This window comes from Pan paniscus, chromosome 21 (assembly GCF_029289425.2).
Source record: "Pan paniscus chromosome 21, NHGRI_mPanPan1-v2.0_pri, whole genome shotgun sequence".
NCBI lineage: Eukaryota > Metazoa > Chordata > Mammalia > Primates > Hominidae > Pan > Pan paniscus.
Window position 1 is genome coordinate 53192205 of NC_073270.2, and position 28000 is coordinate 53220204.

A 28000-nucleotide genomic window follows, 5' to 3' on the forward strand; every position below is an offset into this window, starting at 1 on the left:
TGTGAGCCACCACACCCATCTCACACCATTAACTCTTTCAGTCAATCTGCATTAAGCATTTAGTATGTACTTGGTACTATGGAAAGCATCAAAGAAATTGACACTACAGGTTCTAAAAACTTTCCACTGAGGAATTAAGACTTAGTCGGTCTCTAGCTGTGTGATCTTAAGCTAGTTACTTAATGTCTCTGAGTTTCCATTTCCTGATCTATAAAATAAGGATGAAATATCGCTCTTGCAAGGCTCTTATATATCCATGTATTCAGCAAATATAGCTTGAGTTCCTACTCAGTGTTCCACACACCTTTAGGAAGCAGAGATTCAGTAGTGCTGGGCATTGGAAGGAGTTTTCAGTGGGGATGGAATCCAGGCTGCAAAGCGAAAGCATTTGTATGTGAACGCTTCTGGAAAATTACTTAAAGCTGGGCTCAGTGGCACACGCCTGTAGTCCCAGCTGCCCAGGAAACTGGGGTGGGAGGATCTCCTGAGCCCGGGAGGCTCAGGAGGCTGCAGTGAGCCATGATTGAGTCACTGCATTCCAGCCTGGGAGACAGAGCAAGACCCCGTCTAGAAAAATAAGTAAGTAAGTAAATAAATAATGACCTAAAACCATCCCAGAAGACAGGAACGTGAGTCTCTGAAGGCCTCTGTATTAGCTATCTATTGCTGTGTAACAAATTGCTTCAGAATTTAGCAGCTTAAACCAATAAAACATTTATCTCACAGTTTCTGTGGGTCAGGAATCCAGGAGTGGCTTTGCTGGGTGGTTCTGCCTCAGGGTATCTGCCCTGTTTACAGTCATGCTGTTGGCTGGGCTGCAGAGGCTGGAAGCCTCTTTGGGGCCAGATGATTTGTTTCTGAGCTTGTTCATGTGGTTGTGGTCAGAAGGTTTCAGTCCCTCATGACATGGAAGCTGGCTCCCTCACTAAGTGAGAGAGAGAAACCAAGAGAGAAGTTTTCAGAAAGAGAGAGGGGCTGGGTGTGGTGGCTCACAACTGTAATCCCAGCACTTTGGGAGGCTGAAGCGAGCAGATCACTGGAGGTCAAGAGTTTGAGACCACCCTGGCCAACATGGTGAACCCCATCTCTACTAAAAATACAAAAATTAGCCAGGTGTGGTGGTGCACGCCGTAATCACAGCTACCCAGGAGGCTGAGGCACGAGAAGCACTTGAACCTAGAAGGTAGAGGTTGCAGTGAGCCAAGATGGTGCCACTGCACTTCAGCCTGGGCAACAGAGTGAGACTCCATCTCAAAAAAAAAAAAAAAAAAAAGAGAGAGAGAGAAAGAAACCAAGACAGAAGCAGTATTGTCATGATGCACCATCACTTCTGCCTAATTTTACGGGTCACACAGACCACCCTGGTGCAATAGAGGAGGGCACTGCACAAGGTGGGCACACCAGGAGGCAAAGGATCATTGGATTACTGGAGGGCATTTTGGAGTCTGGCTAACACAGCCCCATGACTTTTTTGTGATTTTTCATTTTATTTTTTTGAGACAGGATCTCACTTTGTCACTCAGGCTGGAGTCCAGTAGCATGATCTTGGCTCAATGCAGCCTCAACCTCCCGGGCTCAAGTGATCCTCCCACCGCAGCCCCCCATAAGTAGCTGGGACTACAGGTGCACACCGCCACACTTGGCTAAATTTTTTTTGTGTGTATATTTTTAGTAGAGACAGGGTTTTACCATGTTGGCCAGGCTGGTCTCGAACTCCTGAGCTCAAGCTATCTGCCTGCTTCGGCCTCCCAAAGTGCTGGGATGACAGGTATGAGCCACTGCATCTGGCCCTGTTCTCACTTTAAATATTCACCTTTTTCCTTCTCCTCCTCCTCCTCCTCTTCCTATCCTCCTCCTCTTTCTTCTTCCTTCTTCTTCTTCTTTTCTTTCTTCTTCTTCTTTTTTATTTATGTTTTTGAAACAGGAAACAGGGATTTGCTCTGTCTCCCAAGCTGGAATGCAGTGGTGCAATCACGGCTCCCTGCAGTGTCAACCTTCTGGGCTCAAGCAATCCTCCTGCCTCAGCTCCCGAGTAGCTAGGACTATAGGCACATGCCACCACACCTGGCTAATTTTAAAAAATCTTTTGTAGAGACAGGGTCTCACATGTTGCCCAGGCTAATCTCGAACCCCTGGCCTCAAGCAGTCTTTCCACCTTGGCCTCCCAAAGTGCTGGGATTATAGGCATGAGCCACTACACCTGGCCTAAACATTCACTTTTATACCTAATTTTGTACTTAAATTTTGTATTTGTTTTAAAGAAGGCTCCCCCAAATTGTCTAAGCTTCAGGTACCACAAAACCTGGATCCATCCCTGGTCCTAAGACAGGTCTTCAGTTTTTTGTGACAGTGGGTGTTAGAGATTTTGTACAAAAGTTCAGAAGCTGGACTCAGCCCAGCGAAAAGGTTTGTCGATCTGCCTGGGGGAAGGTGTGGATTTCAGCCCATCCCTGTATGCCTTCACTCAATACTCCTTTGAAAGCATAAGCTGCTGGAATTAAACCAGCGGTTTTGATGTGCTTGGAGCTGAAGATAAAGTCCTGTTTGCACACTGTAATGGTGTATTTAAACATTTTGACAATTATCAGGTGAAATCTTTGGCTGTTATTGACTCTGCTCCTCTGTAAGTGATTGTGTGCGGCAGGAGAGTCTCTCCACCACATGACTGGGCCCTCACTTACAAGTTAATTGACTTGTTTGGTCGCTTTCTTCTTAAGCCACAGGAGTGGTGAAATGCAATTTTTTTCTTGTGTTCTTTCGTAACACACCAAGACAAACAAAGCTGAGTTTTAAATCCTGTTGCATTTATTAACTTTTGAGGGTCTAGCTATGAGTTTTCAGAAACAACAACCAACCACCAGCTCTTCTGATCTTGGTTTGAATCTCTATGATCTGAGATAAATTAGGTTCCCCCCAAAAAAACACACCCCCACCCCAAGTTGGACACTGAATGATGTATTGGGAATTTGTTTGATACAATAAATGGCCACTATTTATTTATTTTTTGAGATGGGGGTGTCTCTGTCACCCAGGCTGGAGTGCAGTGGTGTGATCTCAACTCACTGCAACCTCCACCTCCCGGTCTCAAGTGATCCTCCCACCTTAGCCTCCCGAGTAGCTGGGGCTACAGGCCTGTACCACCATGCCTGACTAATTTTTTGTGGAGGCGGGGTTTCACCATGTTGCCCAGGCTGTCTTCGACTCCTGGATTCAAGGGATCTCCCCCCAACCCCTGAGATGGAGTCTTGTTCTGTCACCCAGGCTGGAGTGCAGTGGCACCATCTCAGCTCCCTGCAACCTCCGCCTCCCAGGTTCAAGTGACTTTCCTGCCTCAGCCTCCCAAGCAGCCGAGATAACAGGCATGCAGCATCATGCCTGGCTAATTTTTGTATTTTTATTAGAGACGAGCTTTCACCTTGTTAGCCAGGCTGGTCTTAAACTCCTGACCTCAAGTGATCCGCCTGCCTTGACCTGCCAAAGTGCTGGGATTACAGGCCTGGACTCAAGGGATCTGCCCATCTCAGCCTCCAAAAGTGCTGGGATTCCTGGCGTCAGCCGCTGGGCCTGGCCTATTATTTCTTATGAGTCTTTGGGTGGTTGCGTGGCCCTTCTGTTGGTCTCACCTGGGTTTGCTCGTGAAGCTGCACGTGGCTGAAGGCTCAGCCGGGACAGCCAGGTGGCTAAGTCTCTCTCATTCTGTGGGTTTTCTTTCAGAGTTTCTTCTGGTGTGGTGGTCTTGGGGCAGAGTTCCAAAAGAGTGAAAATGGAAGCTGCAAAGTTTTTCAAGGTATAAGCTCTAGACGTGTGCAGCATCTCTTCTGCCCCACTATGTTGGTCAATGTAGGTCCCAAGAAGCTCCACGTGGGTTTAAATCATGTTGGTCTTTTCAGGGCTGTATCCTCAGTATCTAGAATAGAGCCTGGTACATAGAATATTTATTGATGCAACTGAGATTATCATAGTGTATTTTTCTGTGAGCACAGCAGCTTATTCACAGCAGCAGTTTCCTAAATGGTGGCTATTTTATTATAGCTTTCCTAGGGGAGACACATAATGTAAATTTTCTGTTATTTCTTTTCTTTTTTTTTTTTGAGACAGAGTCTTGCTTTGTCCCCCAGGCTGGAGTGCAGTGGTGCGATCTCAGCTCACTGCAACCTCCGCCTCCCAGGTTCCAGTGATTCTCCTGCCTCAGCCTCCCGAGTAGCTGGGACTGCAGGCACCGGCCACCACGCCCAGCTAATTTTTGTATTTTTAGTAAAGACGAGGGTTTCACTATGTTGACCAGGCTGGTCTCCAACTCCTGACCTCAAGTAATCCACCCGCCTCGGCCTCCGAAAATGCTGGGGTTACAGGTGTGAGCCACCGCACCCAGCCTCAGTTATCTGCTATTTCTAGGAATACTTCAGGTTGGCAGAGAATGAACACTGATCTTAACTGCTTTCCCCAACCTACCCCCAATTCGCTGTTATCTGATACTCAGTAAACTGCCAGAGATGCATTACCAAAATAACATGGAGGTGGTCGAAATCATCAGGAAGAATGTAGACATGGAATCTGTTTGCCTGCGTTCAAATCCCGGCCCCACCTCTTACTCGCTGTGAGACCTTGGATGAGTCATTTAAACGCTCTATGCTTTTGTTTCCTCATCTGTAAAATAGGCTTAATAATCGTACGTATTTCCTGAGATTGATAAAAATTAAATGGGTTAATATTTGTCAAGTACTAACAAGAGAGGTTGGCATGCAGTCACTGTTATGTAAGAGTTAACTATCATTATAAGTAACGCACAGGCCCTGACTTTGAGTTTCCAATGAGTCACTTTCTTCAGATACCACAAAAACTTTTGGGAGATATTGTTCTCTGCCTCATCTGACAGTCTTCTGGGAATTAGGAAGCCGTCAAGATGAACTCTGAGCAGGAGTGAAAGCAGTTCATGACTGGATAGCTTTAATTCACCTGCTTCTAATTTCATCCATGGTGTATAGATTGTTAACTGTGGTTTTCTATCAGTAGATATGAATTAGAATGCCTTTTATGGAGAAGTCAGCTTTACAGACTTAAATAGAAAAATAAGGCTGGGTGTGGTGGCTCAGGCCTGTAATCCCAGCATTTTGGGAGGCCGAGGCAGGTGGATCATTTGAGGTCAGGAGTTCCAGACCAGTCTGACCAACATGGTGAGACACATCTCTACTAAAAACACAAAAATTAGCCTGGCGTGGTGGCACGTGCCTGTAATCCCAGCTACTTGGGAGGCTGAGGCAGGAGAATCGTTTGAACCTGGGAGACAGAGGTGGCAGTGAGCCGAGATCACGCCACTGCACTCCAGCCTGGGTGACAGAGCAAGACTCTGTCTCAAAAAAAAAAAAAAGAAAGAAAAAGGAAAATTTATAGCAGGAGCTTTCCTTTATTGATTATTATTATTTCATTATGAAAAAATCAAACATACAAAAGGAGAGAAAATAGTATCATCATCTCCCTTGTCCATTATCTGGTTTCTACAATTATCAGCTCAACTGGGCACAGTGGCTCATATCTGCAATCCCACTGCTTTGGTAGGTTGAGGCAGGAGGATAATTTGAGCCCAGGGGTTAAAGACCAGCCTGGGCAACATGGCAAGACCCTGTCTCTACAAAAAATTTAAAAATTATCTGGGTGGGCCAGGCACGGTGGTTCACGCCTGTAATCACAGCACTTTAGGAGGTTGAGACAGGCGGATTACTTGAGCTCAGGAGTTTGAGACCAGCCTGGGCAACATGGTAAAACCCCATCTCTACCAAAAATACAAAAATTAGTCAGGTGTGGTGGCACACGTCTGTGGTCCTAGCTACTTGGGAGGCTGAGGCAGGAGGATCACTTGAGCCTGGGAGGCAGAGGTTGCAGTGAGCCAAGATTGCGCCACTGCACTCCAACCTGGGTGCACACCATCCAAAAAAAAAAAAAAATCAGCTGGGCGTGGTGGCACACACCTGTAGTCTCAGCTACTCAGGAGGCTGAAGCAGGATGGGGATCACTTGAGCCCAGAAGTTGGAAGCTGCAATGAGCTATGATCCCACCACTGCATTCCAGCCTGGGCAACAAAGCAAGATCCCGTCTCTAAAAGAAAAATAAAAACATAAAAAAGATACTGACAATTAGCAATTTAGGGGCAATCCTGCTTCATCTTTCCCTCCACTCTCGTTCCTGCTGCTTGGATTACTTTGATGCAAATCTCAGCTATCACACCACTCTGTGGATACTTCCGTGTGTATCTCTAAAAAATAAAGACTCGACTTTGGTCATAATCACAATTCTAATATCATACATTTTAAAAGTTAACAATGGCCGGGCGCGGTGGCTCAAGCCTGTAATCCCAGTGCTTTGGGAGCCCAAGGTCGGCGTCAGGAGCTGGATGTGGTGGCATGTGCCTGTAATCCCAGCTACTCAGGAGGCTGAGGCAGGAGAATTGCTTGACCCGGGAGGCAGAGGTTGCAGTGAGCCGAGATTGTGCCACTGCACTCCAGCCTGGGCTACAGAGCAAGACTCTGTCTCAAAAAAAAAAAAAAATTAACAATAATTCCTAATGTCATCAAATATGCAGGTACTTGATATATTCAAATTTCCCAGCTGAGAGCATTTCTTTGCTGAACTCTTTGTACCCTGTAACATTGGGACTCACTCCTTGACGTCCAGCGATTGGATGCTGTGTCAGAGAACACAAGGAACAGTAGAGCCTGTGTTTACCTTTATTTATCAGTGCAATTTTTCAACAATTTATGAGAACAGTTGCCAGAAAATTAAGCGGCACATAGACAGTGTTATAGTTAATCTACTGGCTAAGGGATGCCCAGGTAGCTGGTAAAACATTTCCAGGAGGGTGTTTCCAGAAGGGATTAGCATTTGAAACAATAGACTGAGTAAAGAAGAACCTCGCTTGCCAGCGTGCATGGACATCACCCAATCCTTGAGGGTCTGAATTGAAGAAAAAGGCAGAGGGAGGATGAATTCTCTCTCTGTTTCAGCTGAGACATCCACCTTCTCCTGCCGTTCTGACTTGGGCCTTCTGACTTGGACCAGGACAGATGCTGTTGGCTCCCTTGGTCCTTAGGCTTTCAGATTTGTACTGGAACCGCATCACCAGCTTTCTCGGGCCTCCAGCTTGCAGATGGCAGATAGTGGGACTCCTCCGCCTCCATAATCCTATGAATCAATCCCTGTAATAAATCTCTTCCTGTTCATAACTATCTATCTATTTATCTGTCTATCTATCTATCTATCTATCTATCTATCTATCTACCTACCTACCTACCTACCTATTATCTGTCTACCTATCGCTGATTTTTTTTTTTGAGATGGAGTCTCACTCTATTGCTCAGGCTGGAGTGCAGTGGTGTGATCTTGCCTCACTGCAACCTCTGCCTTCTGGGTTCAAGCGATTCTCCTGCCTCAGCCTCCCAAGTAGCTGGGACTACAGGCATGTGCCACCATGCCCAGCTAATTTTTGTATTTTTAGTAGACATGAGGTTTCACCATGTTGCCCAGGCTGTTTTCGAATTCCTGACCTCAGGTGATCCGCCCATCTCAGCCTCCCAAAGTGGTGGGATTACGGGCATTACCTATCATCTATTTATCTCTTTATTATCTATCTATCTATCTATCTATCTATCTATCTATCTATCTATCATCTGGTATCTATCACCTATCTCATCTATGATCTATCGATCTATTATCTATCATCTATCTATTAATCTATTATCTATCAATCTATCACCTATCAATTTCTATTATTTATCTATTATAAATCAATCTATTGCTCTATCTGCCTATCATCTATTTATCATCTATCTACCTATCATCTATTTATGTACCTATCTACCTATCATCTATTTATCATCTATTATCTATCACTTATCTATCATCTGTCAATCTACACTTGATTTTAGCCAAAAGGCCAAGAGGCGATCTATCTATCATCTATCAATCTATTATCTATCATCTATTAATATAATTATCTATCTATCTATCTATCTATCTATCTATCTATCTATCCTACTGGTTCTATTTCCCTGGAGAACCCTGACTAACACAGGCGGTAAGTAAGTTGTAGTGGTAACTGGGTTTGAGTCTGCCTCCTCCACTCCTCAACCACTTGAATCTCTCTATGCCCTGCCTTAGCCACCTATGAAATGGGAATAATTACAGCAAGGCCAACTCTTCTTCTTCTTTTTTGGAGACGGAGTCTCACTCTTTCACCCAGCCTGGAGTGCAGTGATGCGATTTCAGCTCACTGCAACCTCCGCCTCCTGGGTTCAAGTAATTCTCCTGCCTCAGCCTCCCAAGTAGCCGGCTAATTTTTTTGTATTTTTAGTAGAGACAGTGTTTCACTGTGTTGCCCAGGCTGATTTCAAACTCCTGAGCTCAGGCTAACCGCCTGTCTTGGCCAACTCTTCTTAATGTCTGTTCAGCATCTCTTCTCCCTGTCTTCCTTTTGTCTCTGGAACCCCCCCATAGGATGCCCTAACACACAGATTTTGGTATGAGTGTGTTCAGCCCCATCTAACTGAGGATGCATCGGAGAGGTCAGATGTGCACATTCACTGTGAAGGGACAGCCTTGAACGTGGACCCACACAGGGGTGATTACTGGTGATGAAAACTCCCTTGAGTTTTACTGAGTTGCATTGCCAGAAGTGACATGATTGTCTAAAGTAGTGAACAAGTTTTGGTAATGTTCCAAACAAAAGAAAGTACAGGCTTCCCTTAATTTATACAGAAGTGACCTTTGTGGAAAATTCAATAATATTGTCTTAAGTCTGTTTTTTGTTGCTTATAACAGAAATAACAGAATACATAAAACTTGGTAATTTATAAATAAAAGGAATTATTACTTTTTAAATTTTTAATTTATGTGGGTACATAGTAGGTACATATATGAGGAATTATTTCTTACAATTATGGAGGCTAAGTCCCAGGCTCGAGGGGCTGCATCTGATGAGTGCCTTCTTGCTGTTGGGGACTCTTTGCAGAGACCCAAAGAAGCACAGGGCATCCCATGAAGAGGGGCCTGAGCAGCTACCTCAGGTCTCTCTTCTTCTTCTTCTAAAGCCACAAGTCCCACTCTATGACAACTCATTAATCCATTTACCCATTAACTCATTGATCTATTAATTCATGAATGGATGAATCCATTCATGAGAGCTTTCATGACCCAATCACTTCTGTTTTTTGTTTTTCTGTTTTTTTTTTTTTTTTTTTTTCTTTTTGAGACAGAGTCTTACTCTGTCACCCAGGCTGGAGTGTAGTGGCACGATCTCGGTTCACTGCAACCTCCAGCCTCCTTGGTTCAAGCAATTCTTCTGCCTCAGCCTCCCCAGTAGCTGGGATTACAGGCATGCATCATCATACCTGGCTAATTTTTGTATTTTTAGTAGAGATGAGGGTTTCACCATGTTGGCCAGGCTGGTCTTGAACTGACCTCAGGTGATCTGCCCGCCTCGGCCTCCTAAAGTGCTGGGATTACAGGTATGAGCCACTGGGCCAAGCCCAATCACTTCTTAAAGGCTGAACCTCTCAGTACTGCCACATTGGGTATTAAGTTTCAACATGAATTTTCAAGGGGACAGTCAAACCATAGCAGATAGAAGTGTGCAAAAAAACGCAATCAGACCAGGTGCGATGGCTCACGTCTATAATCCCAGCACTTTGGGAGGCTGGGTGGGTGGATAACCTGAGGTCATGAGTTCAAGACCAACCTGGACAACACGGCAAAACCCCGTCTCTACTAAAAATACAAAAACTAGCCAGGTGTGGTGGCGCCTGCCTGTAGTCCCAGCTACTCAGGAGGCAGAGGCGGGAGAATCACTTGAACCAGGAGGCGGAGTTTGCAGTTAGCTGAAATCATGCCACTGCCTGGGCGACACAGCGAGACTGTCACAAAAAACAAAGAAACAAACAAACAAATGCCTTTTTTAGGAATGAGGAAGACACAGAGAGTTCATACATGTGCCCAAGGCCACATTAAGCTCCTAACTGCTATAAACTAGCTGCCTAAATAGAAAGAATGTTCTAGAAGGACAGAGCAGAAAGGCTCAGAGTGGTTACCTCTGAAGAAGGGTGAAGGAAACGGTACAAGGAGAAGGCTGGGTGTGGTGGATCATGCTCATAATCCTAGCACCTTGGGAGGCTGAGGCAGGCAGATCGCTTGAGGCCAGGAGTTTGAGACCATTCTGGGCAACACAGCAAGACTCTCTAAAAAATAAATAAATGCTAGCCAGGCGTGGTGGCGCATGCCTGTAATCCCAGCTACTCAGGAGGCTGAGTCAGGAGAATTGCTTGAACCCGGGAGGCAGAGGTTGCAGTGAGCCGAGATTGCACCATTGCACTCCCGCCTAGGCAACAAGAGTGAAACTCCGTCTCAAAAAATAAAAAATAAAAATAAATAAATACAACTTAAAAATAATATAGGTTAACTACAATACCTAATAAAGTTTGACATTTACCTACTGCTGACCCAGTAATTCCACTCTTGGATTAAGAGAAATGTGTGCCATGTCCATAAAAATACTTGTTCCAGGCCAGGTGCGGTGGCTCATGCCTGTAATCCTAGCACTTTGGGAGGCTGAGGAGGGCGGATCACCTGAGGAAAAAAATTAGCTGGGCGTGGTGGTGCGCGCCTGTAGTCCCAGCTACTCAGGAGGCTGAGGTAAGAGAATCGCTTGAACCCAGGAGGTGGAGGTTGCAGTGAGCTGAGATCTTGCCATTGCACTCCAGCCTGGGAGACAGGGCAAGATTCCATCTCAAAAAAAAAGAAAAAAAAATTTGTTCCAGAATGTTCATAGAAGCTTGTTTCATAATAGTCCAAACTGGAAACAACCAAGTGCCCGACAACAAGAGGGTAAACAAATGATGGTATGGTCCCAAAATGGAATTCTACTCAACAACAGCCAGGAAAGAATTACTGGGGCATCCAGCGTGACTCAATCTGAAAAGCATTATTTGAGTGAAAGAAGCCAGATACATGAGTTCATGCTGGATGCAGTGGCTCACGCCTGTCATCCCAGCACTTTGGGAAGCTGAGGCAGGTGGATCATTTGAGGTCAGGGGTTTGAGACCAGCCTGGCCAACATGGTGAGACCATGTTTCTACAAAAAATAAAAATATTAGCCAGGCGTGGTGGCGGACACCTGTAATCCCAGCTACTTGGGAGGCTGAGGCAGGAGAATCCCTTGAACAAGGGAGGCGGAGGTTGCAGTGAGCCAAGATCATGCCTCTGCACTCCAGCCTGGGTGACAGAGCGAGACTCTGTTTCAAAAAAGAAAAAAAAGAGTTCATTCTGTATGATTCCATTTATGTGGAGTCTAAGAATAGAGAAAACTAAGGGTGATAAAGGTCAGGATAGTGGTTATCTTGTTTTGGGAAGGGGCAAGAGGGAACTTTTTGGAGGATGGAAATGTTCTGTGTCCTAGGGGATGTTTGGCACTGTCTGGAGAGGTTTTTGATTGTCACAACTGGTGGTGGGGGTGCTACTGGCATCTAGTGGGTAGAGGCCAGAGATGCTGCTAAACTGAATCTTACAATGCACAGGATTACCCCAAAACAATTATCTGGCCTGAAATGTCAATCGGGCTGAGAGTGAGAAATTTTGGTATATGATTTAAATTGCTTAAACATGATCAAGGCATTTCTGCATCCTTGTGGGCATTTGCCATTATTACAGGCAATATTTGAGTGACGGAGATGGCTAGTTATCCTTAGGATATAGAGTTGTCATTGGAAAGCAGCCAGGGACAATATTTCCCAATCCCCTTTGCATCTGGGTACAGCCTGTGATTCATTCTGCAAATAGAATGTGAGCAAAAGCAATGTGTATTAGCTCTGCACAAAGCAGTTGAGAAACATGTGCGCCTTTTCCATTCTCCTTCCCCTGCCACCACTGGATGCAGACATCAACGATGAGGCCCCAGGGATGGAGGAAAGCTGTCAGTCAACTGGCAATGCAGCGCTAGAGGAGATAAACTTCTATTATGCAAGCCTCTGAAATGTGAGTGTTATTTGTTACAGTGGCTAGCGTTACTCTAATAGAGTATTCAACAAAAAAAATATAGTCTTTGAAGGGCAGGTCTCCCAAACTGATATATTAAGGGGCAGTTAATCTCACTTGTAAATTCTCTGAGAGCAGGGATCATGTGCTATACATTTTCTTAATCTTCGATAATGCTAAGTACCATGTTGAGCAAATGACATGTTTCTTTCTCTCTCCTTCCACCCCCGCCCCCAAAGTCCTATGACTTCCTGGGTTGGAAGAGAATGTAAGTGTTCTTTTGTAATCTTTCCAGGACACCATTAATGGAACCACAGAACACCAACTTTCACACTCTAATTCCATGTGTTTTGGAATAAGATTTACTTTACCCCATGCTCCAGAGTTGGGTCCTGATTGGCTTACATCAATCAAAGTCTTTTCTTTACCCTGGCCTTCCCACTCTGTCACCCAGGTTGGAGTGGCACAATCTCGGCTCACTGCAACCTCTGCCTCCTAGGTTCAAGTGATTCTCCTGCCTCAGCCTCCTGAGTAGCTGGGATTACAGGCACATGCCACCACGCCAGGCTAATTTTTTTGTATTTGTTTAGTAGAGACAGGCTTTCACCATGTTGGTCAGGCTGGTCTCAAAACTCCTGACCTCAGTTGATCCGCCCGCCTTGGCCTCCCAAAGTGCTGGGACTATAGGCGTGAGCCACCACGCCTGGCTTCCCTGGTCTTCTCGTTAGGGTTCGCAGATCAACACATCACTGAATGAGAGGCAATGAGATCCAAGGTTTTATCTGGGACTCCGGAAGGGAAGCAGTTTCTTCCCTTTCAAGAGAAAGCCCTGAGCATACGCTTTTCTCCTGTGTGGTGGTGTCGGTTTGGGAGGCTTCAGTTACTACAGTAACTTTGCCACCAAGAGAGCAACTCTTTCAAGTTGTCAAGGATCCATAGGTATAGATAGTTCTCAGGGGCTCAAATATTGTCAGAACCTAAATTCTTTCTGCAGTTCTTCTCTGCCTCTCTTAGTGTGTTAGATATTCTCACTCGTGATGCCACGATAATGCCCACAATTTCAGACATTCAAGTCATAACAACACGTTTCTGTTAATGAGAAAAACCTTTCCCAGCGTGCAGCGGAGTTTTTTTATTGTCTTATTGGCTAGAGGGCATCACGTGATAAGCCGAAACCAACCACTGACAAGTGGTCTGGATCACCGTGATTGGTTCATATGTATTCCTCAGGCTGGGGTTGGGACTGGGATCCATCTCCCTGGAAGCACATGGCCAGCAGGAGAAAGGTGAACATCTGGTCCCAACCAGAATTCTCGTTTAAAAAGGAAGAAAAGTTTTTGAGTAGGCCAACAATAATGTCTGCTATGTATCCTGCCATTTGTGGTGGTATATATATCAGTCAATTGCAAGTAACAAAAAACCAAAAAGAAAAAAGATGTTAGGGAGAAATGTATTGGCTGGCACAACTCAAAAGTTCGGAGTTTCCCAGCTTCAGGCATGGCTGGATCTGAGCAACAAGGTCATACTTATTTGGTCTCTGTTTTTATTGCTCATCTCCGCTTTATTCTCAGGCAGAATCTTACCGAGTGGTGGCTCCAGCAACTACAGACTTACTTCCTACCAAGTTAGCAATTCCAGAGGAATCTTTTAGGCAACTGTTGCAACAAAAGTTTAAGAACTGAGCCTCAAAGACTTGGCTTGGATCACAACCCCATTCTTGAACCAATCACTGTACCCATAAGGAATGAAAAATTCTAACTGGTCAAACCATTTCTTTTTTCTTTTTTTTTTTTTTTGAGATAGGTCTTGCTCTGTTGCCCAGTCTGGAATACAGTGGGGTAATCATAGCTCACTGTGGCCTCAAACTCTGGGTTCAAGTGATCCTCCCACCTCAGCTTCCCAAGTAGCTGAGATTAGTGGTGTGCACCACCACGTCTAACTAATTTTTTAAATTTTTTGTAGAAACAGGGCCTTTCTATGTTGGAAGAGGGTCAGGCGGGCGACTTGAGAAATCAAGCACCCTGTTTTACCTGTGATTTGTGTTTTATATGCTGACATACTTCCGGGGTCTTGAGTTCCTTCTCCCGTGATTTTTCACTGGGGATGGGCTGTCTGCACGTGCAATGTGTTTATTGGAGTTGCTCGTGCTCACTTGAGGCATTCTTCCCTTACCAGTTGAATGTCCCTAGACGGTCATCAGTTAAACTTTGCCATTTTGCCTCTTAATTCCCATGCTTGAGCCCATTTACCCAGTCCTGAGATCTTACTGGGAAGCTGCTGATCACCAGTTTCAGGTTGGTTTTTTTTTTTCTGCTTATTGGGAGACTGCCTTTCCCTGGCGTCGGCTGAGACCAATCATTATTTTAGAGAGATAGTTAACAACCGCCTGAGCATCACCTGATGGTCACCTCTGGTCACCTGACATTCCTGGTGTGTGTGTGTTGTGGGGGAACTCTCTCTTGCTCTGTTCCTGTCTGACTAGCTACCTACTGTAACAGCTGCACCACTGCATTCCAGCCTGGGTGACAGAGCGAGACGCTGTCTCAAAAAAAAAAAAAGGTGGTTTGTGGCGATGGCAAAAATCTCAAAGGCGTTACATGAGTCACTGAAATTTGGGGAACTCTGATAGACCCAGGTTCTATCCTGGACTTTATTTGGCTGAACCAAACTGAACAAAAATTCCCTTGCATGAAAACTGGTGCTGGAGGAATATTTTCTTTGATTGATTCATTGAGGCAGGGTCTCACTGTCACCCAGGCTGGCATTGAGTGATGCAATCACAGCTCACTGCAGCCTCAACTTCCTGGCCTCAGGTGATCCTCCTGCCTCAGCCTCTCAAGTAGCTGGGACCATGGGCGCACACCCAGCTACCCAGCTACCCAGCTAATTGATTTTTGTGGGTTTTTTTTTTTTTTTTTGAGATGGAGTCTCACTCTGTCACCCAGGCTAGAGTGCAATGGCTCGGTCTCGGCTCACTGCAACCTCCGCCTCCCAAGTTCAAGCAATTCTCCTGCCTCAGCCTCCCAAGTAGCTGGGACTACAGGCACGTGCCACCACACCCAGCTAATGTTTGTATTTTTAGTAGAGATGGGGTTTCACTATGTTGGCCAGGCTGGTCTCAAACTCCTGACCTCGTGATCTGCCCACCTCAGCCTCCCAAAGTGCTGGGATTACAGGTGTGAGCCACTGCGTCTGGCCTATTTTTGTGTATTTTTTGTAGAGCTAGGATTTTGCCATGTTGCCCAGGCTGGTCTTGAACTTCTGGGCTCAAATGATCCTCCCGCCTTGGCCTCCCAAAGTGCTGGGGTTACAAGTATAAGCTACCATGTCCAGCTTGAGGAAATCTTTCCAAGGACTGCTGCCTTCAGGTGGAGCTTCAAGGTTCAAACGGTCTTTATTCATAGCCTTTTTAAATTTGGTGGGGGCTACATTTTTCAAATATATTTTCAAAGGCCTTCATTTGGGGAGAGGCCTTAAATGTGCCAACTGCCAGCTGCAAGAACCAAGTGGCCAGAACATCGAGGTTTTGAAGTCTCGCAAAACAGATGTGTAAAAGTCAACTGCACAGGCAGGACCTTAGAGTGGCACCCAGAACCCAAGGCCTTGAAAGATCCCAGCTTGTTTCTTTACAGAAAGCTTGGCTTTGTTGACCAGGCTGATAGAAACCGCGCCCAGCTGTAGAAAGGTTGCGTGTGTATATATGTGTGTTTCTGCTTCCTCTTTTTTTTATCTCATACGATTACAAACACATAATCTCAAGGGTCTGCAGCACATGTCACCTTGGAGTTATTTTTGATTTACCCCCGGAACATCAAATGTTCATTCCAGAAGGGTTTGACAGGGCATAGAGAGTGCCGACTAAACCCAGAGGGGGCAAGTTCAAGCATGTTTTTCGCTACCCCAACTTGCATCAGTGCCTCCCCACCCCCCAAAAACACATGCCTCTTTTGCATTACTCAGTGAAAAGTGAAAACTGATAAAGAAAAGGCATGTTTTGTTAATTAAAAACATCTTTATTTAATAGCGTGGCTGCTAAATCTGGTAAATAGCAGCATGCTGCTAGATCTGAATAATGGGGTCGTTTTTTTCTTTGACACAGGGTCTCACTCTGTCACTCAAACTGGAGTGCAGTGGTGCAGTCATGGCTCACTGCAGCCTGGAACTCCTGGGCTCAAGTGATCCTCCTGCCTCAGCCTCCTGAGTAGCTGAGACTACAGGCACGTGCAAGCATGCCCAGGTAATGGGGTCATTTTTGTTTCTTTTTCTTTCTTCTTATTTCAACCCTATTATCTGACCTTTTTTTTCCCTTGCAAATATTCTTGTTCTGTCTCCTATGTCTGGAGATGGAAGATAAGGAAACCCATACTAGTCCTTTTGGGTTGCTCTGATCAAATAACAGAGCAACAGACAGAGAAAACAACAGAGGGAGGGAGGGCTTTCCCTCTTTCCCCCTCCCTCCCTCCCTCCCTCCCTTCCTTCCTTTTTTTCCTTCTTTTCTTTCTTTTCTTTCTTTTTTTAAGACGGAGTCTCGCTCTGTCGCCAGGCTGGAGTGCAGTGGCGTGATCTCAGCTCACTGCAACCTCCGCCCCTGCCCCAGGGTTCAAGTGATTCTCCTGCCTCAGCCTCCCAAGCAGCTGGGACTACAGGCGTGTGCCACCATGCCCAGCTAATTTTTGTATTTTTGTATTTTTTGTATATTTTGTATTTTGTAGAGACGGGGTTTCACCATGTTGGCCAGGATGGTCTCGATCTCTACCTCGTGATCTGCCCGCCTCGGCCTCCCAAAGTGCTGGGATTATAGGCATGAGCCACCATGCCCGGTCTTCTTTTCTTTCTTTCTCAATTTTATTAAGTGCATCCTATGGTACTATGCTGGGCATAATGGAAACCAAAACAGAAATAATGTCTACTCAGATGGAGTTTAATTTCTGGACAGGAGTAACAAACTGAAATGCGTTAACAGGAACCTAAGATGCAATGAATAGAGCTTGCTTAAGAAAGATAACCTGTAATCTTCACTGGCCGCAGTGTCTGGAAGGCATCAGGGAATAGTGGGTACCATGGTAAACTGGAGAGCCCATGCTCCTTTCCAGATCCTCAGATCAGCCATCAGGAAAGTAGACCCTCTTTTCCCATACTTTTATATACATATTTCAAAAGAAGCCAGAAATTGACAGAAATTCAGATCTTTATGTGAAATCTACCAGTATTCAAATACTGACAACTCATTCAGATTATTTAAAATGCTTGTATGGGCCGGGCGCAGTGGCTCACGCCTATAATCCCAGCACTTTGGGAGGCTGAGGCGGGCGGATCACGAGGTCAGGAGATCAAGACCATCCTGGCTAACATGGTGAAACCCCGTCTCCACTAAAAATACAAAAAATTAGCCGGGTATGGTAGCAGGCGCCTGTAGTCCCAGCTACCTGGGGAGGCTGAGGCAGGAGAATCGCTTGAACCCGGGAGGTGGAGCTTGTAGTGCAGTGAGCTGAGATCGCGCCACTGCACTCCAGCCTGGACAACAGAGCGAGACTCCGTTTCAGACAGACAAACAAACAAAACGCATGTATGGGCCAGGTGTGGTGGCTCATGCCTGTAATCTCAGCACTTTGGGAGGCCAAGGCAGGTAGATCATGAGGTCAGGAGATCGAGACCATCCTGGCTAACATGGTGAAACCCCATCTCTACTAAAAATACAAAAAATTAGCCTGGCATGGTGGCAGGCACCTGTAGTCCCAGCTACTAGGGACGCTGAGGCAGGAGAATGGTGTGAACCCAGGAGGCAGAGCTTGCAGTGAGCCAAGATCATGTCACTGCATTCCAGCCTGGGTGACAGAGCGAGACTCCGTCTCAAAAAAGAAAAAACAACAACCACCTTAGGTTCTATAGGTGATGTTATCTATAGAAGCAATTGGGAAAGTTACAAATCTTGTGACCTCTGGCCACATGACTCCCGAGCAGTAAAGGATTATAGAAACTGTGCCTATTTTATCAGAATTCAGTCCCCTCTCATCCTGCTAACCTTGTGGCCTTTCATTAGTTTTACAAAGCTGGTTTGGTTTTGGGGAGGGCTATTATTATCTTTGCTTTAAGATAAAACTATAAACTAAATTCCTCCCAAAGTTAGCTTGGCCTATGCCCAGGAATGACCAAGGAGTTTGGAGGTCAGAAGCAAGATGGAGTCAACTATGTAAAATTCATCTTACTGTCATAATTTGGCAGAGGCAGTTTCAAGGCCAGCAGTGAATGATAGCCGCAGTGTGCTATCATTGCACCTGTGAAAAGCCACTGTAATCCAGCCTGGACAACATAGCAAGGCCCTGTCTTTTAAAAAATCTATTTTAAAAAAGGCTGGGCAAGGTGGCTCATGCCTGTAATCCCAACACTTTGGGAGCCTGAGGTGGGCAGATCACCTGAGGTCAGGAGTTCCAGACCAGCCTGGCCAACATGGCAAAACCCTGTCTTTACCAAAAATACACAAATTAGCTGGACATGATGGCGCGTGCCTGTAATCCCATCTACTCAGGAGGCTGAGGCAGGAGAACTGCTTGAACCCAGGAGGCAGAGGTTGCAGTGAGCTGAGATTGCACCACTGCATTCCAGCCTGGGGGACAAAGGGGGACTCCATCTCAAAAAAAAAAAAAAAGTGTATAATCAGGCATCCAACTCAACCCAATTGACTAGGACTTTCCTGATTTTAACACTGCAAACCTGGAAAGTCCTGGACAGACCAGAAGGAGTTGGTCATCCTACTTATATGGTACTTAGCATTCGCCAGGCATGAAGTCAGTGGTCAGGGACTGCTAACAGGCGGTGGGCCAACTCACAGGCCAAATCCAGCCCCACCACTAGTTTTTTTTGTTTTTTGAATTGAAAAAATTTTGGACCAAGCATGGTGGCTTACACCTGTAATCCCCACACTTGGGAGGCTGAGATGGGAGGATTGCTTGAGGCTGGGAGTTTGAGACCAGCCTGGGCAACTCAGGGAGATCCTATCTCTACAAATTAAAATGAGAAGTAAATAATTTTGATAATTGCAGATTCACACGCACTTGTAAAAAATAATACAGAGGTCTCTTTTACATTTTGTCCATTTTCCTCCAACTATGCAAAAGCATAGTATAATATCACATTCGGGATGTTGATATTCATATGACCCACCAATCTTATTCAGATTTCTCTTATTTGTAGAGATGGGGTTTTGCCATGTTGGCTAGGCTGGTCTTGAACTTCTGGCCTCAGGTGATCTGCCCATCTCAGCCTCCCAAAGTGCTGGGATTACAGGCATGAGCCACCTCACTGGACCAGATTTCCCTTTTTAGCTGTACTCATTTGTGTGTGTATTAAGTTCTATAAAATTTTATCACATGTCTTGTGTGTCCACCACCGCAGTCCAGATACTGAACAGTTTCAAGACCACAGGGATCCCTCATTGTGCCTTTGTATAACCTCACCCAAACCTCTGTCCCGCAGACTGCACTCGCAGCCCTCATCCTTAACCCCCTGGCAACTGCTAATCTGTCCTCCAGTTCTAAAATGTCATTTCAAAAATGTTACAAGCTGGATGTGGTGGCTTACGCCTGTAATCCCAGCACTTTGGGAGGCCGAGGTGGGCGGATCACCTGAGGTCAGGAGTTTGAGACCAGCCTGGTCAACATGGTGAAACCCTGTCTCTACTGAAATTAGCCGGGTGTGGTGGCAGGTACCTGTAATCCCAGCTACTCGGGAGGCTGATGCAGGAGAATCACTTGAACCCGGGAGGCAGAAGTTGCAGTGGGCTGAGATCACACCACTGCACTCCAGCCTGCGCAACAGAGCAAGACTCTTCCCCCCTGCCCCCCTGCCCCCTACACAAAAAGTTACACAACTGGAACCATACCCAGTCCCCATACAGTGTGTAATTTTAGGGGATTTTATTTCCCCCTCAGCATAATTTTCTGGAGATTCTTTCTAACTGTCGCATGAACCAACAATTCATTTCTCTTTATTGCTGAGTAGTATTCCATGATACAGATGTACCAGTTTAACTATTTACTTGTTGAAGCATATCTGGGCTGATACCAGTCTTTGGTTCTGCCTCCTGTTTTTATATAAAGTTGTATTGGAACACAGCCATGCCCATTTATTTACATTTTGTCTATGACTGCTCCTTAGAGTTGAATAGTTTCATCACAGACCATAGGGCCCACAGCCTAAAATATTTACTCTCCAGCCCTTTGTAGAAAAAGTTTGCCAACCCTTATGCCAAGCACCTAACATTTATTAATCTTAATTTTCACAACATCCCTATATAATTGTTATCTTCATTTCGCAAAGGGAGAAACTGAGGCATAAAGAAAGTAAGTAATTTGCTCATAGTCACACAGCCGAGCTAGGTTTTGAACTCAGCAATATGGCTCTAGGGGGCTGCCTCTTAACCAATCCTCCTCAAAAGATAATCTGACTTCTCAGTTCAAGACAGAGGGACTCGGCTGGGCGCGGTGGCTCACACCTGTAATCCCAGCACTTTGGGAGGCCAAGGTGGGCAGATCACCTGAAGTCAAGAGTTCCAGACCAGCCTGGCCAACATAGTGAAACTCTGTCTCTACTAAAAATGCGAAAATTAGCTGGGCTTGGTGGCAGGCTCCTGTAATCCCAGCTACTCGGGAGGCTGAGGCAGGAGAATCGCTTGAACCTGGGAGGCAGAGGTTGCAGTGAGCTGAGATCACACCATTGCACTCCAGCCTGGGCGACAAGAGTGAGACTCTGTCTCAAAAAAAAAAAACAACAAAAAACCACACGCACACACACAAAAACAGAGGAACTGAAAACTGAGATAAGCACACAAGAGAGCTAGCAGCTGAACAACAGGGCTTCTCTTTGAGGGCTAGAAGGAATAGTAGGATTTAACTTGTGATCATTTGCTTTGTTACCTGAATAATGCTTGGAACAGAGCTAAAATTTCTCATTCATTTGAATTAATTTGATATAGGGCTTTTAAAATTTTACCAGGATTTTACAAAGGTTCAGGACCCAAGTGTCTCTGGTCCCCTGACTTTCTTTCTTTCTTTCTTTTTCAGACAGAGTTTCGCTCTTGTCACCCAGGCTGGAGTTCAGTGACACGATCTCGGCTCACTGCAACCTCCGCCCCCCGGGTTCAAGCCATTCTCCTGCCTCAGCCTTCTGAGTAGCTGGGATTACAGGCACCCACCACCGTGCCCGGCTAATTTTTGCATTTTTAGTAGAGATGGGGTTTCACCATCTTGGCCAGGCTGGTCTTGAACTCCTGACCTCATGATCCACCCACTTCAGCCTCCCAAAGTGCTGGGATTACAGGCGTGAGCCACCGCATCTGGCCAGTCCCCTGACTTTCACAGCCACATTTGTAACTGGAAAATTAGCACAGTCATTGTTATCTTTTGCTTGTCTCCCAGGGGTTTTTCAGGTAAGTACAGACCTGAACCTAGAGAAACTTCCCTAGGCCAGCATGAGGCTAAATGGTGGCTTTTAATGGAAATACTTTTCTTTCTTCTTCTTTTTTTTTTTTTTTTTTTTGAGAGGGAGTCTTGCACTGTCGCCCAGGCTGGAGTGCAGTGGCATGATCTTGGCTCACTGCAAGCTCTGCCTCCCAGGTTCACGCCATTCTCCTGCCTCAGCCTCCCGAGTAGCTAGGACTACAGGCACCCGCCACCATGCCCGACTAATTTTTTGTATTTTTAGTAGAGACGGGGTTTCACCGTGCTAGCCAGGATGGTCTCGATCTCCTGACCTTGTGATCCGCCCACCTCGCCCTCCCAAAGTGCTGAGATTACAGGCGTGAGCCACCGCATCTGACCGCCTTTCTTCATTTTTGTGGAGAGACTTATGCCCAGCTGAGAGAATTTGGGTCTCCCTTTAGGGTGACCAACTATCATGATTTTCCTGGGATTGAGGGGTTTTCTGGATTGTAGGACTTGCAGTGCTAAAACCTCTGCCTCCTGGGCCCAAGTGATTCTCCTGCCTCAGCCTCCCAAGTAGCTGGGATTACAGGCACACGCCACCACGCCCGGCTAATTTTGTATTTTTAGTAAAGACGGTGTTTCACCATGTTGGTCAGGCTGGTCTCAAACTCCTGACCTCAGGTGATCCACCCACCTCGGCCTCCCAAAGTGCTGGGATTACAGGTGTGAGCCACCACATCCAGCTTGTAACATTTTTGAAATGACAACATTTTAGAACTGAAGGACAGATTAGCGGTTGCCAGGGGGTTAAGGATGAGGGCTGGGAGTGCAGTCTGTGGGAGAGAGGTATGGTGGCTCATGGCTGTAATCCCAGAACTTTGGGATTACAGGTGGGTGGATCACCTGAGGTCAGGAGTTCGAGACCAGCCTGGCCAAAATGGTGAAACCCCGTCTCTACTAAAAATACAAAAATTAGCCAGGCTGGTGTGGTGCTGCACACTTGTAATCCCAGTACTTTGGGAGGCTGAGGTGGGTAGATCACTTGAGGTCAGGAGTTCGAGACCAGCCTGGCCATCATGGTGAAACCCCATGTCTACTAAAAATACAAAAATTAGCCAGGCTTGATGGCGCATTTCAGTAATCCCAGCTATTTGAGAGGCTGAAGCAGGAGAATCGCTTGAACCCAGGAGGCAGAGGTTGCAGCGAACTGAGATCACTCCACTGCACTCCAGCCTGAGTGACAGAGTGATACTCTGTCTCAAAAAAAATAAACAAATAAAATTAGCTGGGTGTCATGGCACATGCCTGTAATCCCAGCTACTCACTAGGCTGAGGCAAGAGAATCACCTGAACTCAGGAGGCAGAGGTTGCAGTGAGCTGAGATCACACCACTGCACTCTAGCCTGGGCAACAGAGTGAGACTCTGTTGGGCAAACGGAGAGAAATCAGTCACCCTAGTCCAACTAGTCCCTGACCCAGACTTGGAAGGAGAGGGTAGATTTCAAAAGACAAAGATATATTCATTCATTTTTTGAGATAAGGTCTCACTCTGTTACCCAGACAAGAGTGCAGTGGTGCAATCATAGCTCACCGCAGCCTTGAACTTCTCAAGGGATACTCTTGCCTCAGTCTCCCAAGTAGTCAGGATTCAGGTGTGCACCACCCCGCCCGGCCACAAAACAAAGACCAAAAAAAGCAACATTTCAGCCCTGGGTAGTGGCTCATGCCTGTAATCCAGTGCTTTGGAAGGCCAAGGTGGGTGGGTTGCCTGAGGTCAGGAGTTCAAGACCAGCCTGGCCAACATGGCGAAACCTTGTCTCTACCAAAAAATAGATAAAAATTAGCCAGGTGTGGTGGTACTTGCCTGTAATCCCAGCTACTCGGGAGAGTGCGGCAGGAGAATTGCTTGAACCAGAGAGGCAGAGGCTGCAGTGAGCCAAGATTGCGCCACTGTACTCCAGCCTGAGAGAGAGCATGAGACTCCCTCTCAAAAAAAAAAAAAAAAAAAAAAAAAAGAAAGTAAAGGAATGAAAGAATGGCTACTTCATAGGCACAGCAGTAGCATGGGCTGCTGATTGGCTATTTTTATGGTTATTTCTTTCTCCAGCCTGGGCAACAGATCAACACTCTGTCTCAAAAAGGAAAAAAAGAAAAAAAAAGTTACCTTGCCACATATTGAAATGGCCCCAGGAGCCTCCTCCTTTCTCCCCCTCCCCTCAACCCATTATGAAAAAAAAAAAAAACGGCCCTACAAAGCCTTCTTTTGTGGGGGAAAATTTGCATTGTAAAGAATTTCTATGAATATAACTAGATTTTTCGTCTTCCAGGCTCTCCAAATCCTGGTGAGATTAACTGAGAATCTAGCATCCTGTAAAGGTCTAAATAGAAAACATTAAAAAAAAAATTATAGAGATGGGGTCTCACTCTGTTGCCCTGGCTGGTCTTGAAGTCCTGGGCTCAAGTGATCCTCTTGCCTTGGCCTCCCGAAGTGCTAGGACTACAGGCATGAGTTACCATGCCCGCCCAACAAATAGGAAACATTTGTCCTCTATTGTCTCAAAGGGCAGCCACCTATGAGACTTCATCTACTTCATACAAACCTTGGTCTCCATAGCCCCTTATTGTAACCCAGACACTCCTTTCTTTTGATTCTAGATCTCTAGATAGTAACTTAACTTTCAGCCAATTGCCAATCAGAAAATCTTTGAAACCACTTGTTACCTGTAAATACCCTCGCTCACTTTGAGTTGTTCCACCTTTCTGGACTGAACCAATACACCTCACATGTATTCATTGATATCTTATGTCCTCCTAAAATGTATAAAACCAACCTCAAAGGGCGGGTGCGGTGGTTTATGCCTGTAATCCCAGTACTCTGGGAGGCGGAGGTAGACAGATCACCTGAGGTCAGGAGTTTGAGACCAGCCTGGCCAACATGGTGAAACCCTGTCTCTACAAAAAATAAAAAATTAGGCCAGGTGCAGTGGCTCACACCTGTAATCCCAGCACTTTGGGAGGCTGAGGTGGGTGGATTGCCTGAGGTCAGGAGTTTGAGACCAGCCTGACCAATATTGTGAAATCCTGTCTCTACTAAAAATACAAAACTTAGCCGGGCATGGTGGCGTGCACGTGTAGTCCCAGCTACTCGGGAGGCTAAGGCAGAAGAATTGCTTGAACCCAGGAGGCAGAGGTTACAATGAGCCGAGATCGCACCACTGCACTCCAGCCTGGATGACAGAGGGACACTCTGTCTCAAAATAAAAAAATAAAAAAATAATAAAATTAATTAATTAAAAAATTAGCTGGGTGTGGTAGTGCACACCTGCAGTCTCAGCTACTCCAGAGGCTGAGACGGGAGGATTGCTTGAGCCCGGGAGGTGGAGGTTGCAGTGAGCTGAGATTATGCTACTGCTCTCCAGCCTGGATGACAGAGCAAGACCCTGCCCCCCACCCATCCCCCCCAAAAAAGTCTTCTGCTAGCCATCATCACTCATATTTGGCTCAGAATAAACCTCTTTAAATATTTTGCAGTTCAGCTTTTTCAACACCTCCAATTTGAACTTGTCTGATTGTGTCCACAGGTTTAGATTCAGGTTGAATATTTTTGGCAAAAATACTATAAAAGTGATATTGTGTGTGTCCTTCTTGGGGAATGATTTTTATTATACTACGTTTTAATAAATTTACTTTTAGCCGGGCATGGTGGCTCACGCCTGTTTCCCAGCACTTTGGGAGGCCAAGGCAGGTGGATCACCTGAGGTCAGTTGTTCCAGACCAGCCTGGGCAACATGGTGAAACCCCATCTCTACTAAAAATACAAAAAATTAGCCAGGTGCGGTGGTCGGTGCCTGTAATACCAGCTACTTGGGAGGCTGAGGCAGGAGAATCGCTTGAACTGGGGAGGCAGAGGTTGCAGTGAGCTGAGATCACGCCATTGCACTGCAGCCTGGGCAGCAAGAGTGAAACTCCATCTCCAAAAAATATATATTTTTTATTTATTTACTTTTCATTTATTTAAGAGGGGTATAACATCACATGGAATCTTTGTCCAGTGGCCTTAGCAGGAAGATTGTTTCAGAATTTGGCATGAACTATGCCCATAATTCCATGGGTCTGAGTTACCTTTCCTCACATCACTCTGGTTTTGTTCAGTTTGCTGCCGGGAGTCACTGTCCTGTTCTTTGCTTTGTATGCATAAGCGCATCTCTTGCCCAAATAGGATTCAGTTTCATCTCAGGCATAAATGCCTTCAATGTTAAGAAGAGCTGTGTACTCCCTTTGGTTCAAGAGACCCTGCTTATAGCCAGCAAAAGTGGCCTTGGGTCCAGGCCCAGTGGTTCATGCTTGTAATCTCAGCACTTTGGGAGGCCTAGGCAGGAGGATCACCCGAGGCCAGTAATTCAAGACCAGGCTGGTCAACATAGTGAGACCCTGTCTCTACAATAAAAAGAAAATAAAGCCAAGTGCAGTGGCTCACGCCTGTAATCCCAGCACTTTGGTAGGCCGAGGCGGGTGTATCACCTGAGGTCAGGAGTTTGAGACCAGCCTGACCAACATGGTGAAACCCCGTCTCTACTAAAAATACAAAATTAGCTGGGTGTGGTGTCACATGTCTGTAATCCCAGCTACTCGGGAGGCTGAGGCAGGAGACTCACTTGAACCCAGGAGGCGGAGGTTGCAGTAAGCCGAGATTGTGCCATTGCACTCCAGCCTGGGTGACAGAGTGAAAGTCCGTGTCAAAAAAAAAAAAAGAAAAAAAAGTAAAAGGAAAAAAGAAAAAATGGCCTTAGACCACAGCCTTCCAGACATATCTGCCTTTTAGAAGTCCTGTCCTGGTTGAGCAGGGTGTCTCATGCCAGTGATCCCAGCACTTTGATAGGCCAAGGCGAGAAGATCCCTTGAGCCTAGGATTTAGAGACGAGCCTGGGTCTCTAAATATAACATAAGGAGATCCCATCTCTACAAAACACTAAAAAAAAGTTAGCTAGGTGTGGTGGCATGCACCTGTGTTCCCAGCTACTGAGGAGGCTGAGGTTAGAGGATCACTTGATCCTGGGATGCTCTAGGTTACAGTGAGCTATGATCGCACCACTGCACTCCAGCCCGTGCGATGGAGTGAGACCTTGTTTCAAAAGAAAAAAAAAAAAAGGCCCTGTCAAGCAGACAGGCTCCAAGATGGTAGAAAGAGAAAGGCCTTGGGGAAAGATTTTTAAATTTACGGCAGCAGAGAACCTAACTTCTTAGAGGGGGAAAATTGTGAAATACTAAAATGTGAAGGTGAAATCCCTTGCCCAAGGTCATATGTGCCTTTTAGTTGGTGACCCCAGACTCTAATCCTGGTCTGCTTGTCTGTCTGTACCTATGTGTTCTTCTGTCTTCTCTGTTCTTAGAAACAAACTTTTTCCTCCCCCCACCTACAGCATGCCTTCTGTGGTCAGAATTCTGCTTTAAAAAGCCTTTTTCCCTTATTACTTTTGCACACAACTCAGTTCTCTCCAACAAGGCCTGAACTGCCATTGTTTGCTTCAAACTTCCTTGCATCCAATCCTTCCTCTTTTCAAGATAAGGCCTGTTTTTCCCAGGGCTCTGGGGGAACCACACCTAGAAGAGGCTGTTCCAGACAAGTCTAGCATTGCTTCCCTTTTTCTGATAAGGTTCCATTGTTGAGAACACTCCCTTTGTTTCTTACCTGTCTCCAAAACATTCTGGAATTTACTTCTATTTTAGTTTGCTGATGTGGCCATTACTGTTAAGTGGTGGTTAATTATCTTTGTATTCTACATTCTTTTTTTTTTTTTTTTTTTGAGACGAGTCTCGCTCTGTTGTCCAGGCTGGAGTGCAGTGGTGCGATCTCGGCTCACTGCAACCTCTGCCTCCTGGGTTCAAGTAATGCTCCTGCCTCAGCCTCCCAAGTAGCTGGGACTACAGACGTGTGCCACCACGCCCAGCTAATGTTTTGTATTTTTAGTAGAGACGGGGTTTCACCATGTTAGCCAGGATGGTCTTGATCTCCTGACCTTGTGATCCACCCGCCTCCCAAAATGCTGGGATTACAGCCGTGACCCGCAGTGCCAGCAAGAATTTGTATTTCTAACCTAACCTAATCTAATCTAATCAAGTGATTCTGGCCCACAGATAACACTTAGAGAATCACTGGGAGCTGGGTGTTGTGATTTGTGTCTGTAATCCCAGCACTTTGGGAGGCCAAGGCAGGAGGATCTCTTGAGGCCAGAAGTTGGAGACCAGCCTGGACAACACAGCAAGACCTCATCTCTACTAAAAATTTAAAAAGTAGCCAGGCATGGTAGCATGCACCTGTAGTCTTAACTACTTGAGAGACTGAGGCAGGACGATGGCTTGAGCCCAGGAATTTGGCTGCAGTGAGCTATAATCACACCACTGCGCTTCAGCCTGGGCAACAACAGAGGGAGACCCTGTATGTTAAAAGAAAACAAAACAAAAAAATCATTGGCTTAAACTGACATTTATATAATGTCAAACTGATTAGGCTGGGTGCAGTGGCTCACACCTTGAGCTTTGGAAGGCTGAAGCTGGCAGATTGCTTG

The 28000-nt window shown here is 45.8% G+C and overlaps 1 long non-coding RNA gene across 1 annotated transcript; it reads left to right on the forward strand.

The window, feature by feature from the left end:
* The first annotated feature begins 525 nt into the window (after positions 1-525).
* Positions 526-17772, forward strand: LOC134729704 (uncharacterized). Its single transcript, XR_010111045.1, has 3 exons — positions 526-579; positions 11918-12015; positions 16115-17772. It is a non-coding gene; the product is annotated as an uncharacterized LOC134729704 (long non-coding RNA).
* The last annotated feature ends 10228 nt before the right edge of the window (positions 17773-28000 follow it).